Raw genomic sequence first — 14413 nt, 5'->3', positions numbered from 1 at the left:
GTTGCAGTGAGCCAAGATTAAAGCCACTGCACTCTAGCCTGGGAGACAGAGCAAGACTCTGTGAAAGAAAGAAAGAAAAGAAAAGAAGAAAAGAGAAGAGAAGAGAAGAAAAGAGAAGAGAAGAGAGAAAAGAAAAAAAAAAAAAAAAAAAAAAAAAAAAAAAAAAAAAAAAAAAAAAAAAAAAAAAAAAAAAAAAAAAAAAGAAAAAAAAGAAAGAAACTCATGGAACATGAATTGACTTACCCTTTCCTCCAGATCCCATCGGTATTAGGGTGCTAGGGCTGCTAACTAAGTACCACAGACTGGATATCTTAAACATCAAGAATTTATTTCCTCATAGTTCTGGTGGCTGGAATCCAAGATTAAGGAGTCAATGGCTTGGTGTCATTCTGAGGCCGCCTTCCTTGGCCTCTAGATGGCTGTCTTCTGGTGTCCTTATGTGGTCTCCCTTCTGTATGTGTCTGTGTCCTAATTTGCTTTTCTTATGTGGACATCAGTCATATTGGATTAGGGGCCACCCCAATGACCTCATTTAACCTTAATTATCTTGTTAAAGATCCTATCTCTGAATATAGTCACACTCTGAGATACTGGGGGTTAGGATTTCAACATATGAATTTTGGAAGAAGCACAATTCAGCCATAACACCATCTGATCCTCTCTTCCACATTCTTACTTCCTCAGTCCTAGTTGAGAATCTGTCTCATCATGTCTGTCTTGAATTTCAATCCCGGTCTAACTACTTCCACTCTCTCCTCTATACTGCCCTCAAACCTGCCTCATATCTACCAGGATTGTAAAACAGGAGAAAATTTAGAGCCCTTAGAATATTCTGCCCAAGTGTAAGCTCCTGCCTCAAAAATAAATAGGTTGATAAACCATGCTATGAAAGCTTATAAATGTCCACCAGCCAAAACCAAACAAAATCTTTAGTACTAGGGGTTCAGGAAAACATAATAAATTTACTTTTATTAAATGCTAGTTGAATCACTAGAAAGCTTTCATATATACGAAAGACCACACGAATTTTCCCAAGTGCTTACGTTGGTACTTTGTGCTCAGAAGACATTTCATTTCTTACTTATCCAATTTGTAAAACTTTAAACAAATTATATTTCCTGATACATTTAAAACTGCAGCTCCTCTGTTTTCCTTACTCCTATATCCCAGGGCTCAGAATCTATACAAGCTTATCAAATGCTCTTATACATTCCTGATAGAAGTGGTAATGATATAGCCCTTTAAAAAGTAATTTCCTAACATAAATTCAAAGCTTTAAAAATGTCCATTGAGCCAGTAATTCTAGGAGGATCCTAACCTAAGGACATTATTCTAAATATGGAAAGCTTTTGTATAAAGATACTTTTTGCTGCAGAAAAGTATAACTCTGAAGAAAGAATTTACCTGTGTTTATAAGCAGGTCAAATACTGTATAAAATAACAATTAAAACAACAATTTAATAATGGACTACTTACTATATGTCAGACATTAAGCTAAGCATATTACGTATGTTACCTGATTTAATCATCACAACAACACCATGAATTAAATATTATTATTCCTCTCTTATAGATGGGGAATCTGAGAGTTAGAAAGATTAAGAAACTGATCCAAATTTAAGACATTGTTAATTAATGGAGCCAGTTTGCATACTGCAAATGAAATTAATATTGATTCATTGCCCCCATGTTCCATACTCTCTAAGGCCACATTCCCTTCAAGTCTACATTGCTTTTATCCTTTCCATCTCTCCCACTCAGAAGGACTCAGGAATTTAATAAATTCACCCCAAGTCGTTGAGTAAATATACCTTGCTTACCAAGGGTCTTTGAATTCAAAAAATACAGCTGAAAGCAACAATGATTAACCTATATCAGCGCTTCTCAAAATATGGACCAGGAACCCACAAGAGACCCTGAAATATTTTCAGGAAGCTCATGAGGTCAAAATTTATTTCATAACAAATCTAAGACATCAATTTCCTTTTTCACTCTCATACTTTTATAAGTATATAGTAGAGTTTTCCAGGGCTACATGACAGGTGATATCTCAACAGATTGAATGCAGAGGCAAATATGAAAATCTAGCTGTCTTAAGTCAAACTTCAGTCAAATTTGCAAAAATGGGGGATTGGGGGAAATACCACTCTTCTTATTTTGTTTTTAGTTTTGAAAAATGTAGTTCTTTTTTGTGAAAATATTATTTATCTTAACAGGTAATGGTCTAATTATAATACTTTTTGTTTCTCAGTTCTAATTTTAATACAGCAATTTCAATAGATATAATCAAATAAGAGTTCTGGGGTCATCAGTTATTATTAAGACAAAAAAACTTTAGGAATTACTAACCAAAGTAAATTATTAAGTAACAATGAAGTTTCTATTAGTGGCTGCAGGTCGGGTGAAAAAATTTTTTTGGAGAATGTGATCATATATTTGAGGCAGGACCTTGCTCTCTCGCCCAGGCTAAAGTGCAGTGGCATGATCATGGCTCACTGCAGCCTCAACCTCCTGGGCTGCAGTGATCCTCACCTCAGCCTCCTGAATAGCTGGGACTACAAGGGAAAGTCACCACCCCTGGTTAATATTTTCTTTTAATTTCTTGCAGAGATAGGGTCTTGCTATCTTGTCCAGGCTGGTCTCAAACTTCTGGGATCAACCAATCCTCCCACCTCAACCTCCAAAAGTGCTGGGATTATAGACAAGAGCCACTGCACCTGACCTGGAAGATGTGACATTTTTATCAGCCTCCATCAGTTTCACAGACATGGACACCCACTTGACCTCAGCTTATTTTCAGGTTCTCATCACTCTGTCATGATCTTTAAAAGAAGCAAATATTGTAGCCTACTGAAGTTACATCCAACCCTGATATTCCAGGACTAACAACTCATTTGTCTTTAAATCTAAAAAACAGTTGTTAGGCACCTATGCAAATCAAGTATTTAATATAATCAAAGTTGACAGTGCTGAGATAGAAACCTAAGTTTTCTTGTTCCAAGTTCATTGCTCTTTGCATTACACTGCCACCAAAGAATGTATAAATAGTCCATTTAAGAATACCCGAGATGGAACACATCACTACCCACTCTGCCAGTTCTTTCTCTCTCTCCTTAACATACACACACACACACACACACACACACACACACACACACACACACCTTTCCAATAATACAAACTGATAGAGCTTCACATTTTCTGAAATACAAAAGAAATCACTATTTTGAACTTTGCTCCATTATGCCAAAATAGTCCCTTGATTATAACAATGACAGAAAAAATGTTCTTGTTTGGTTTCCATTGACAATAGCATTACTGAGTTATTGAGCTATCATCGTGTGCCATTTATTATTTCTGATGTTCTACATTCAGTGTCTCGGTTGTAAATAACTTGTTCCAAGTCACATAGTCATTAGATTACAGAGCTGGGATTCATACCCAAATTTCTCTATGTGCAAATCCTCATGTTCTTAACCATTTCAGTATCCTCTTTTGTAATGTTTAATTCTAATTAATTCTCTATGTGGTATGTGGAATGGAATTACTTGCTTGGTTATTACATGATTTGATGACCTACTTGAAAGACATTGCCTAGCTGTGGTGCACGAAGGCATGGAAAAAAAATCAAGTTTTATTCCTATTACCTACTAGCTGACTTTTCTTTCAAGACAGTTTTAGTTTCTACTGTGTTATGGTTCCTCAAAAGTTTAAACAACAGGTCACGAAGCAAATGAAATGATTAGTAGTGGTATTTATTCACTAGCTGTTCTAAGTTCAGTAAAAAATAATAAATTGGGTCTCTTTTCTTAATGTTAACTGAGCCACGGGAGAGACCTCACGCAATCTAAAGTATATGAAAAGAAATATGGACAGTGGCAAGTACAATTAATTGAACATTTTATAGAACATTGAGAGAGTTCAGGGAAAGTGCATTTCCCATTTTTTATCTTCCCATGTTTAATGAAAATCCACCTATTATGACTGCATAGAAAAAGAAGAAATAAAAGAGAATTATCATTTTTATTTCTACTTAGCAGCTCATCCAAGCATTTGAGTTTGCTGGGTCTAGAGGCAAAACATGTGGAGAATTGGTTGAAAGAGATAAGACAGAGCAGAGATATTTGTTTTCAACCTCTCTCTCCAAAACTAAAACCTTAATTAAAACATTCACACTGCTATAAAGACATACCTGAGACTGGGTAATTTATAAAGAAAATAGGTTTGTTTGACTCACAGTTCTGCACGGCTGGGGAAGCCTCAGGAAACTTATAATCATGACAGAAGGGGAAGAGGCACGTCTTACACGTCAACAGGTGAGAAAGAGCGTCCAAAAGAAGCTAAGGGGGAGCAGCCCCTCATAAAGCCATCAAAACTCATGAGTACTCACTCACTATCATGAGAACAGCACAGGGGAAACTGCCCCCATGATCCAATCACCTCCCAGCAGGTCTCTCCCTCAACACTTGGGGATTACAATTCAAGATGACATTTGGGTGGGGACACAAAGCCTAATCACATGATCCAGTCATAGTTACTATCTTTTTAACTTAACCATTACTTTTTAAAGCCAAATTATCAGTATGGAAGTGTGTATAAATCCTATTACTGATTTCACTTTCAACATATTCACTTTCTCGTAAAAGATACCTCTTTCATGAAACCTTTTAGAGGACATTTTATTTAAATTATTTTCATAACGCATACATATTAGACTCTAAAAACATATTAGCAAGGAAAAACAGAGGAAGGGAGGAACAAGAGGAGTTGTGATGGAAGAAGAAAGAAAATACGAGCTTTTGAAAATAAATGATGCTTCCAAGGGATTTCACTGTTAAAAATACTCAAAGCTACCACCCTCTCCCCAGGAGTTCCAAGTCTTATAAGAATAACAAGGGCAAATTCCCAACAGGCAGAGCTCCTTTTGGCTATAATCAATTTCTGGAAGTCAGACCATAAAGCGGAGGCATATGGATAAAACCGTGGAAAAGACATATTTTCCTGAAAACATAGGTTATGTTGCCTTTAAAGTAAATTTTGAAATAGACAAATGCACTTTGGAGTATTTGTCTCATGGGTCTTCCTCTAAAATAATGAATATTCATGCCATGAGATTTAAAGAAGGTGTTCTGGAACAATTGAAATGCCCTGAAGTCCAGAAAGCAAAGATAAGACCTGCAGACCAGATTCCCAACACCCCATTAGAAAGGTGCTTCCTCCTCACACAGGAGGCAGTCAGAAGATAGAATTCATCTTCCCACTACAATAAATCTCTGGAAACCCTCACAAAACTTTTGTCAAGTCTGATGAATGTGCATTAATTTACTGAGAGTATCAGAAATAAATAAAGGGAGGAGGCAGTATATGGAAGTGTGGACCACTTACTTTTACCTCTCTCTTGGCTCTGCTGAGAAGTGAGCAGCATTGCATCCTATTGAGTGACTTTATCCAGGAATATTCAGCAAGGAACAGCACCAAGGTAAACAGGCTCAAAGTAGGGCTGGGAAAGACTCCAGGGAGTAGCTTCAGTGGGAATGACTCCAAACAGGACAAGACCTTTTCTCCCAATAAATCCTAAAGCATAGTAAGCTGCAGAAGTCTGAGGGGAGAGGAAACAGAAGAGAGAATAGGGTAGGAAGGCTGGCAATTGAATGACATTAGGTTTTATCATATTTGTGCATAAACATATTCTATCTACAGTATTCTATTTTTCCATACTGAGCAATCCATGATTTTCCATGAAAACAGTTTGTAGTAGAATATTTTCAAGTGTAATAAATGACTATAAATTGCTGTCCATTTCCTTTATGAGAAAAATTAAAGGTATGCCTATTTGAGATATGTTCAAAAGGGAAAGAGCCATGGCTGGCAGAACACATTATTCTAATGTCACTGGGCCAGTAGAGGAGATGAGCTTGTGGTATTATGACTCACAAGTCTGTGGAGACATGCAGAGTTGTATGTTCTTTTCTCCTCTTCTTTTTTTTTAATGATTTTGTAACATTATGGACTACACAGTGTTTAATAGTTTGAAATTCACACACACACACACAAATTGACTTCTATAAATCAATTTTCATCAGTTCAACTCTCTGATAAAATTGGCCTAGATAAAATTTGATTTATAAAATACAAGAACATATAATTTTATCTCTTATTGCTTTTACTTCTCTGCCAATATTTAAGTACTAAAAATTCTGATTTGGGTTATTTCCGTATCATTTTTTATTTACTTTACAAAGGTTAATAACTTTATTAAAGTACCTTCAAACAGACAGATGCAGTGCTAAAAATAGCTAAGTTAGAGAGCCATCTTGGAACATAAAGATATTCATGATGATGACAGAAATTCATTCATTATTTGGTTTTATCCCTGTAGCTCCATCAAATAAACTTAACAGCAAAAGTGATAATCATCCTAACCCAACCACAATTTGCAAATTAGTAGTAAGTAAATTTAAGCCTAGTAGAATATCCACACATGCTTATTTATGGAACTGGTTTTATTGCCAGGGCAAGTCAAATGATCCTAAATCTCATTGTTTCTTTTATGTAAACGTCCTGCACCATAACTTCAGGTGGCCACCTTACATCATTTAAAATCTAATATTAAGGAAATCTTTAAATCAAATCACCAGAGTACTGATTTGACAAGCTATGAACTAAGAAGGGGAGGGGTTGTGGAATAATATAATGAAAATTACAGTCAAGTAAATACAGTTGCTTAAAGTTTCCTTCAAAGTCAACTTCGAAATTATCTTGGAAAGTAAAACTCATGTGGAAAGAGACAACAGAGTGAAGATCTCACATGAGGAATAGCCAACTGTGTATATCACGGTACACTATTTCTCTTGTTGATGTCTATGATCTATGAATATGTGTAGAATGTTAAAGTGATTAATGATAACATAACTGTTGAACAAGTTTTTAACAATCTACCTGAGGGTTTTTATAAGAAGAAATTCTATTGACTGGAATAAAATAAGTGAATGGGTGAATATGAATGGAGTCAAATGTTGACAGTAACAAGCACAGGGAAGTTAGCTTGCACCAAATTAATCAGACCTTCAGCAGCTATAAGAACTACAAAGAATTTAACTCAAATGATATGCTTCTAGATCATCTCAGTGTGTTCAATAGGTATTAGAGATGGTAAATATGACAATAAAGAATTGGTTTATCCACCTGAAAAGAAGCCTAGGAAAAAAACATACAATAAAAAAATGTAAAAAAATAGTTTAAATACTGTATGAATGCTAATCTATATATAAAACATAATCACATGAAAGATAAATATGAAGGATTATTCTACTACACAGATTTTTTTCTGTGAATGTGAGTTTTACTGTCCTTTGACAAGTTTTCCAAATTAGTAAAAGACCCAGAGCTCAGATAATCTTTCAGCACACTTGATGAAAAGTGGCTTGCTATCTCAATAAGATGATAAGTATACAGAAATTTTCACCTAGGTTAGCTTAAAAATTTTGCACCATACAACTTTACAGTAGCATTTGGGTACCTCTGTTCAGTGACTGAAGAAGTCAACCCTGCTGTTATTTATATTTATGCCCCAATGGGAGCCTGAATTAATATAAAAAGGAAATTACCTCAATGCTCAATTTAAAATATGGCTTCATTTCTTTGTAATTTAGTCTAACAATGGTAATGTGATAGACTCATCATAGAATAACATTTACAGTTAACTATTAAGTCCAGGTAAAAGATTACTATTTTTCATAGTGGAGAATAAAAAATATTGCTTTATATTAAAATACATATGACTACATATTTGAGTAGAACTAAACTAATGACACAATATGGAATATGGAAGAAAGTACTTTAAATGAGTATTGTGCTGGTATTGGACTATTTCAAGCTAAACCGGCAGACACTGCCCTTCATCTATTTTCTTTGGCCATAAGGAAATACTTTTGTCAAAGCTTGTGAACATAAGTGAAGTACATATAAATTTGAGTTATTCTATCTATGTTATTGACTAGTCTGTGACTTTGAAAATATTAACTTCTCTGAATCACAATTTCTTAATTTTCATAAATTAAGAACATCAAGTTCATCAATTATTTTGATGATTCATTGTAATGGTGATATAAAAGTCAAAACTTGTTCTCTATTCTTATCAACAGCCAACTGTGGGAGACAAGAATGGAGGCACATATGCCCATAGAGCATGGTGAGTGCTGTATCACATAGCTCTAAAACTCTAGACAGTACCCAGGAGGGATGGATGGATTGTTGATGGGGATAAAGGAGAAGTTACACAAAAGGCACTACACATGATAAAGCATGTGGCCAGAGAAGTAGAGTAAGAGTATTAGAGCAACCAAATAAAGGCAGCCACATAATGGGAATAAGAAGTAGATTTTCAGGAGGTGATGGGATCAAAAGGGCAGATGAGGATTACACATGAAGGTTAGGGCTAAATTACAGAGGGCCCAATGTGTCTTCTAAGGTCTTTGACTTTACATCATATAGAATGGAGAGTCAGTGGATACACTTAATTAGAAAAAATAGAGTGTATTGCTTTTTAAAAGGTCCTCCTAGCAGCAGTCCAGAGCACAGTGTGACAGGGAGACTCACAGATAAAGAAACTTCCACAGTAACCAAGAGCCAAGATAAGAAATAATGAGAAAATTGTAAACAGCAGTATAAAACATTAGGAGAAAAAAAAAACGCTTTTAAAATTTATGAGCATACGAGAAAATGAGAGAAAAAAATTAATTTATAGCAAGATGTACTAAATGCAAGCAAAGCAATATTCAGAGGCAAATTTATGATGAAAACAGTGTCATAATACTCATAATAATTACTTGAGCTAGTCAATTATCTGGAGAAACTTAAAAAATAATTAAGTTTTAAAAATAAGAGTAAAAATAAAATTGAAACAGAGAAAACAATAAAATAAATCCAGGAACTTATATTTTTTAAAATAATAATGTTAATAAATCTCTAGAAAACCTAGCCAAGAATAAAAGATTAAATAATGGGCAAATAAAATTAAATATAAAAAGTGGCTCTAGCCAGGCGCAGTGGCTCACGCCTGTAATCCCAGCACTTTGGGAGGCCAAGGCAGGTGGATCACCTGAGGTCGGGAGTTCGAGACCAGCCTGACCAACATGGAGAAACCCCATCTCTACTAAAAATAGAAACTTAGCTGGGTGTGCTGGTGCATGCCTGTAATCCCAGCTACTCAGGAGGCTGAGGCAGGAGAATTGCTTGAACCTGAGAGGCAGAGGTTGCGGCGAGCCAAGATGGCACCATTACACTCCAGCCTGGACAACAAGAGTGAAACTCCGTCTCAAAAAAAAAAAAAGTAGCTCTGATAACAAATAATTTTTCACTACCTGTGCATTAAATGCAAAATTGTACGTTAAGATATTTGAAAAAATTGATGAAATAGATGATTTTCTGGAAAAACACATGTGAAATCGAAAATTGACTCAAAGGAAAACAGAAATCTAAAAATAACAATAATCAGGTTAAAAAAGGCTAAAATCTATAAAAATATTAATTTTTGAAAGGAGGAGAAGCAGACTATTTTACCAAGAGGCTCCTTATGTCATTAAAGTAATATTTAATTTCAGGTATTACTAAAAGTTTAGCAAACTGCTGGATAGGATCAATTTCTAGAAATCAATAACGGGTTTACAAACAACAAGCAATTGGAAAATGCAATAAAGAGATATGCGGTGGCTCACGCCTGTAATCCCAGCACTTTGGGAGGCCGAGGCGGGCGGATCATGACGTCAGGAGATCGAGATCATCCTGGCCAACACGGTGAAACCCTGTCTCTACTAAAAATACAAAAAAATTAGCCAGGAGTGGTGGCGGGTGCCTGTAGTCCCAGTTACTCGGGAGGCTGAGGCAGGAGAATGGCGTGAACCGGGGAGGCAGAGTTTGCGGTGAGCCGAGATCGCGCCACTGCACTCCAGCCTGGGCAAGAGCGCGAGACTCCATCTCAAAAAAAAAAAAAAAAGAAAGAAAAAAAAGAGGTAATATTTCATTCAGAATAGCCACCAAATATAATATAAAACATTTAACAATAACCTTAACAATAAATATGTGGCCCCATAGAAAATAAACTCCCAAACCTTTCTAATATAGAATTAAAGATGTGAATAAATTATTCTAGAGGCATCTTGTATGATGAAGGACTATAGGAAATAAGTTAATTTTGCTAATTTAAGTAGAAATATACAAAACGTATAAATTACTGAAAATAGAAAATAATTGGAAACATCATAGTTAATTTGTATGTAGTGCTAACTATGTGCTATGACACCTTTACATACATTAACCATTTAAGCCTCATATCTATTCCATGAGGTGCAAACTGTGCTTTTCTGCATCTTATGCAGGGGGAAACAAAAGCTCAGAAAAAGAAATTGTCCAAGATCATGTGGCTAGTAGATTTTGGAAATAAAACTTAAAATCCAGATAGCATGATTTCAAAACCTGACTCTTTGCTCCTATGGTATTTAGCTTCTCAATCCCAAATGTCCAAAAATTAGAAACCAGTCAAATAAATTAGGATACATACGTATGTCTTTGAAAAGAGGAAATGTTTAAATATAATGTTAAGTTAAAAAGGAATAAATAAAACATTATAAATAATACAATCCTAATTTTATTATTTTTGCCTGTGGGTGTATGTGTGTCTGTGTGCATAAAGAGCACTTTAAAAAATGGACAGAAATATAAAAAAAATGTTAACTGTGGTTTCAGGTAATATTACATATAATTTTGATTTTTTATACATTCCAAGTTTTCTGTATGCAACAGATATAACAACAAACAGATAATAAAAGCTAATTTTTAAAATAAGTATGAGTTAAGTTAGTGATCACAAGATAAAAAGTTATTTAAAATAATATTTTATTCAAGTGAAATATAGTAAAATATTCAGACTCAGAAAATGCTCTTCCTTTAATCTTCCCAAAATATATGAAATCAACGAAGAGTTAATTATAGAGCAAAGCTAAAATACCCTCCTATGAATCCAACTCCCTGATGTATCTTTCCTGTTTCCCAAAACACATAATACTATGAGCTAATAGGAATTAAAAATTGGCTATCTAGGCCAGACATGGTGGCTCACGCCTGTAATCCCAGCACTTTGGGAGGCCAAGGTGGGTGGATCACCTGAGGTCAGGAGTTCCAGGCCAGCCTGGCCAACATGGTGAAACCCTGTCTCTACTAAAAATACAGAAATCAGCCTGGTGAGGCGGCATGTGCCTATAATCCCAGCTACTCGGGAGGCTGAGGCAGGAGAGTTGGCTTGAACCCAGGAGGCGGAGGTTGTAGTGAGCCGAGATCGCGTCATTGCACTCCAGCCTGGGTGACAGAGCGAGACTCCGTCTCAAAAAAAAAAAAACAAAAATTGGATATCTAACATTTATTTTTAAAGGAAAATCCCAGAAAGTCACATATTTATACATTTCATATAGTATGAAATGTTTATTTTAGTCTTTTATTACTCAGTTAGTATACAAGAATCAGCAAACTGTACACCACTCTGTCCAATTACAGACTGTATAATCCTAGGCTCCATGGCAGGCTTTTTCTAGCACATTTCTGTAATGCAAGAAATAAAGGAAAATAAAGCCAAAACTTTTAAATTATTTTATACCAAAATGAAAATAACAAATAAGCTAGAATATTTTATCAATTTGTTTAAATACTTGAATCTTTTATTTGTATTGTTAAAAATGCAATATTACTGAAATTTTTTATCTAGTGAACCTATCACTACAAAAAGAATTGATCTAAGATCTCCTTCAGTACCTCTCTTGCCTCAAAAACAAAGACCCCCAAAAAACATGGATGTTTAACTGCATAATTGTCTGCTTGAGTAGCTTTGCCAAGATCCACTTCTCTTAACTCACAGGTCTCAAATTGAACCCATCAACCACAAATTTTCCTGTAGTAATAGTATCCTCCATAGTGAACATGTCAGTACCAGCCTCTATCTGCAACCGCAGCCACTTTCAGCTTTCAGTTTTTATTTAAAAGACTTAATTGGAAGTTTTTATTACTACCAATTAGGCTTTTTAATTAAAAGGAAAAGTTGAAAGAGGCTGCAGGCAAATACTGCTGAAACCCATATCAGCATAAAATCGAAGGAAATAAAAACAAAATTACGCTACTGTAAAACAGCAGTAACAGGCTCAGCTTTCAATAATGTTTACCTCTGGTCATATTTAATGTTATGGTAGCACATTGACAGTGATGAAGTGGACATGACTGATTGGAAAAACCAGACTGCCTCTAATGTAACAATAAAATTCATCAAAATGATACTTAAAGGACCACATTAGCATTCAAGGCAAAAATCTACCAAAATGCACAGTTGACAATTCAGGCAGTTAGCAACTCTAATTCACCAACACGGCACTAACTCTACACACTAATGCAGACTCTTAAAGCTTCTTTGACAAGCAGAATACTACATATAAAAAATGTGGGTAAGTGCTTATTGTTGTAAGATGATTGGCTTTTTAATTCCTTGAAGAATTTTTTTTCTGTATAAAGCCTTAACTTGTCATCATTGTCAAGTTTTGCACTAGAACTACTGATGGTTTTTTAATTCAAAATGAAATTAGAAGAAATTTAAATTCCATGTAATGTCTTCAGAGCAAAATAGAGCTTCTTATATAAAGGTGAGATCATCATCAAAGGTAATAGGAATATGTAGAGATACTAGATCTATACCGGAGATAATTTCATACCCAATAAGCTTGACTATTTATCCTGAATTTTGTATATTATACTGAGAGTCAGAAGATGTTTAAAATGGCTCACATGTAAATTGTGATGCTAAAGAAGTTATTCGTTTGTATCTTCACTTTCCATCTCACATACTTAATTGATATTTGCCCCCAAATCATACTACCAAATTTGGGGTAAAAACACAGAGGTCTATGTAGAGATGATAAATTTCAGTAGGACCAGGCTGCAAAAATCTTTGTTGTTTATGTCCAGTCATGTGAGGAGTTCATATTTTGCAATTTGCATTCTTGATAAAAGATAATACAAATATATGCAGCTCCTCTGTCGTTTTCTAAAGACAATAATCTGGCATTTTCTCTTTCAAAAGGAGACACTCACTACAGTGCAGACTAGGGGGACAGGGGCAGGTTGGAAATCCTTTTATGTCATGGATTACAGTCTTTTTAGTCTCCTTGCCTTGACTCCTGACTCTACAATTCATTCGCTGCATAACAAGCTTTCATAAGGCATAAATCAATTCACATCATTCCCTTGCTTTACAAACTCTATTACGGCTTCTTACTGTGACTGGAATAAAACCTGAACTCTTATGCATGGCCTATCAAAGCACTGCCTGGTCTAGCTCATGACTCCAACCTCATCTTGAGCTCTCTCCCTAGCTCACTCTCTCCAGCAACTAGGATCTGTGGACACATTAATAAGCCCTTGCCTGCACTGGGGCATTTGCAAATGCCCTATTCTGTGTCTAACACTCTTCCTACTTTCCCAGAGGCCCACTTTTTCTATGCTTCTCAATTTAAACATAGCATCAATGTAAACATTACCTCTTCAGAGACGCCTTCCCTAACCACTTAAAGTGTGTTCATCACAGTTAACATCATAAGTCTACCACAATTCATAAATGTATATGCCCCATAACCCTTAACACAATCATAATTACAATACTTAGGTGACCATTTATATGTTTTCTTTTTTTTAGAATGTCTTCAACAAGAGTACATCCCTCTGCCAAAAAAAAATCAAGAACCACGACTGTTTGTTTCAACATATTCCACCATGTACCCAACACCTAGCTTCATACTGGGCAGACAGTAGGCAATCAATAATTTTTTTATGAATAAATGAATAAATAAAGAATATATGAATGCAAGTGTTAAAGAATTCCTTTCAAGTTGCTAGTAACAAAGGCACCTCATGTGTTATAAAATTATTACAATAAGGTAGTAGGGAATAGAAACACCATTCAGTTGTATTAAGATCAGCTAAGAATGTATTCGTGACCCCTCTAGCCAGACACATCTCAATCTAAACAAGAAGTGAGCTCTTGTACCTTCTGTGTGGTTTGGGATTTGGTCGGGGCGGGGGGGGGGGGGGGGGGGGTTGTTTGTTTTTGCTGTTTGTTTATTTCCTAATCATACAGTTTTTTTTCCCCCTTCTCCCGCCTCCCACTTAAAAGTTCAGCCCATAAGTTTACTCTGAGGTGTAAGTATAAGAAGTGTCACTTATTTCTATAGAGTATATGTCCCACAGTTAAAAGTATGGTAGTATTCCACTTATCAAAGCTAATTTCACACCAACTCACATTATGAAATGTGAAACAAAGTAGAAGAAAGTAGGAATTTTATAATAATATCAAGAGAAAAATGTAGAAGGAAAAGGAGTTGGA

General features: G+C 35.3%; 1 long non-coding RNA gene across 1 annotated transcript in view; it reads right to left on the bottom strand.

Annotated features, from left to right (window-relative positions):
- Positions 1-5396: 5396 nt before the first annotated feature.
- The window catches only part of LOC131384182 (uncharacterized), a 59343-nt gene continuing 50326 nt past the window's right edge, over positions 5397-14413 (bottom strand). Inside the window, exon 3 of the long non-coding RNA XR_009214770.1 lies at positions 5397-5599. This is a non-coding gene — a long non-coding RNA (uncharacterized LOC131384182). The remainder of the gene's footprint in view (positions 5600-14413) is intronic.

Source organism: Hylobates moloch, unplaced genomic scaffold, assembly GCF_009828535.3.
Source record: "Hylobates moloch isolate HMO894 unplaced genomic scaffold, HMol_V3 SCAFFOLD_9, whole genome shotgun sequence".
Lineage (NCBI taxonomy): Eukaryota > Metazoa > Chordata > Mammalia > Primates > Hylobatidae > Hylobates > Hylobates moloch.
Note: the sequence above shows the minus strand (reverse complement) of the source record. Positions and strands in the feature narration are given on the sequence as shown.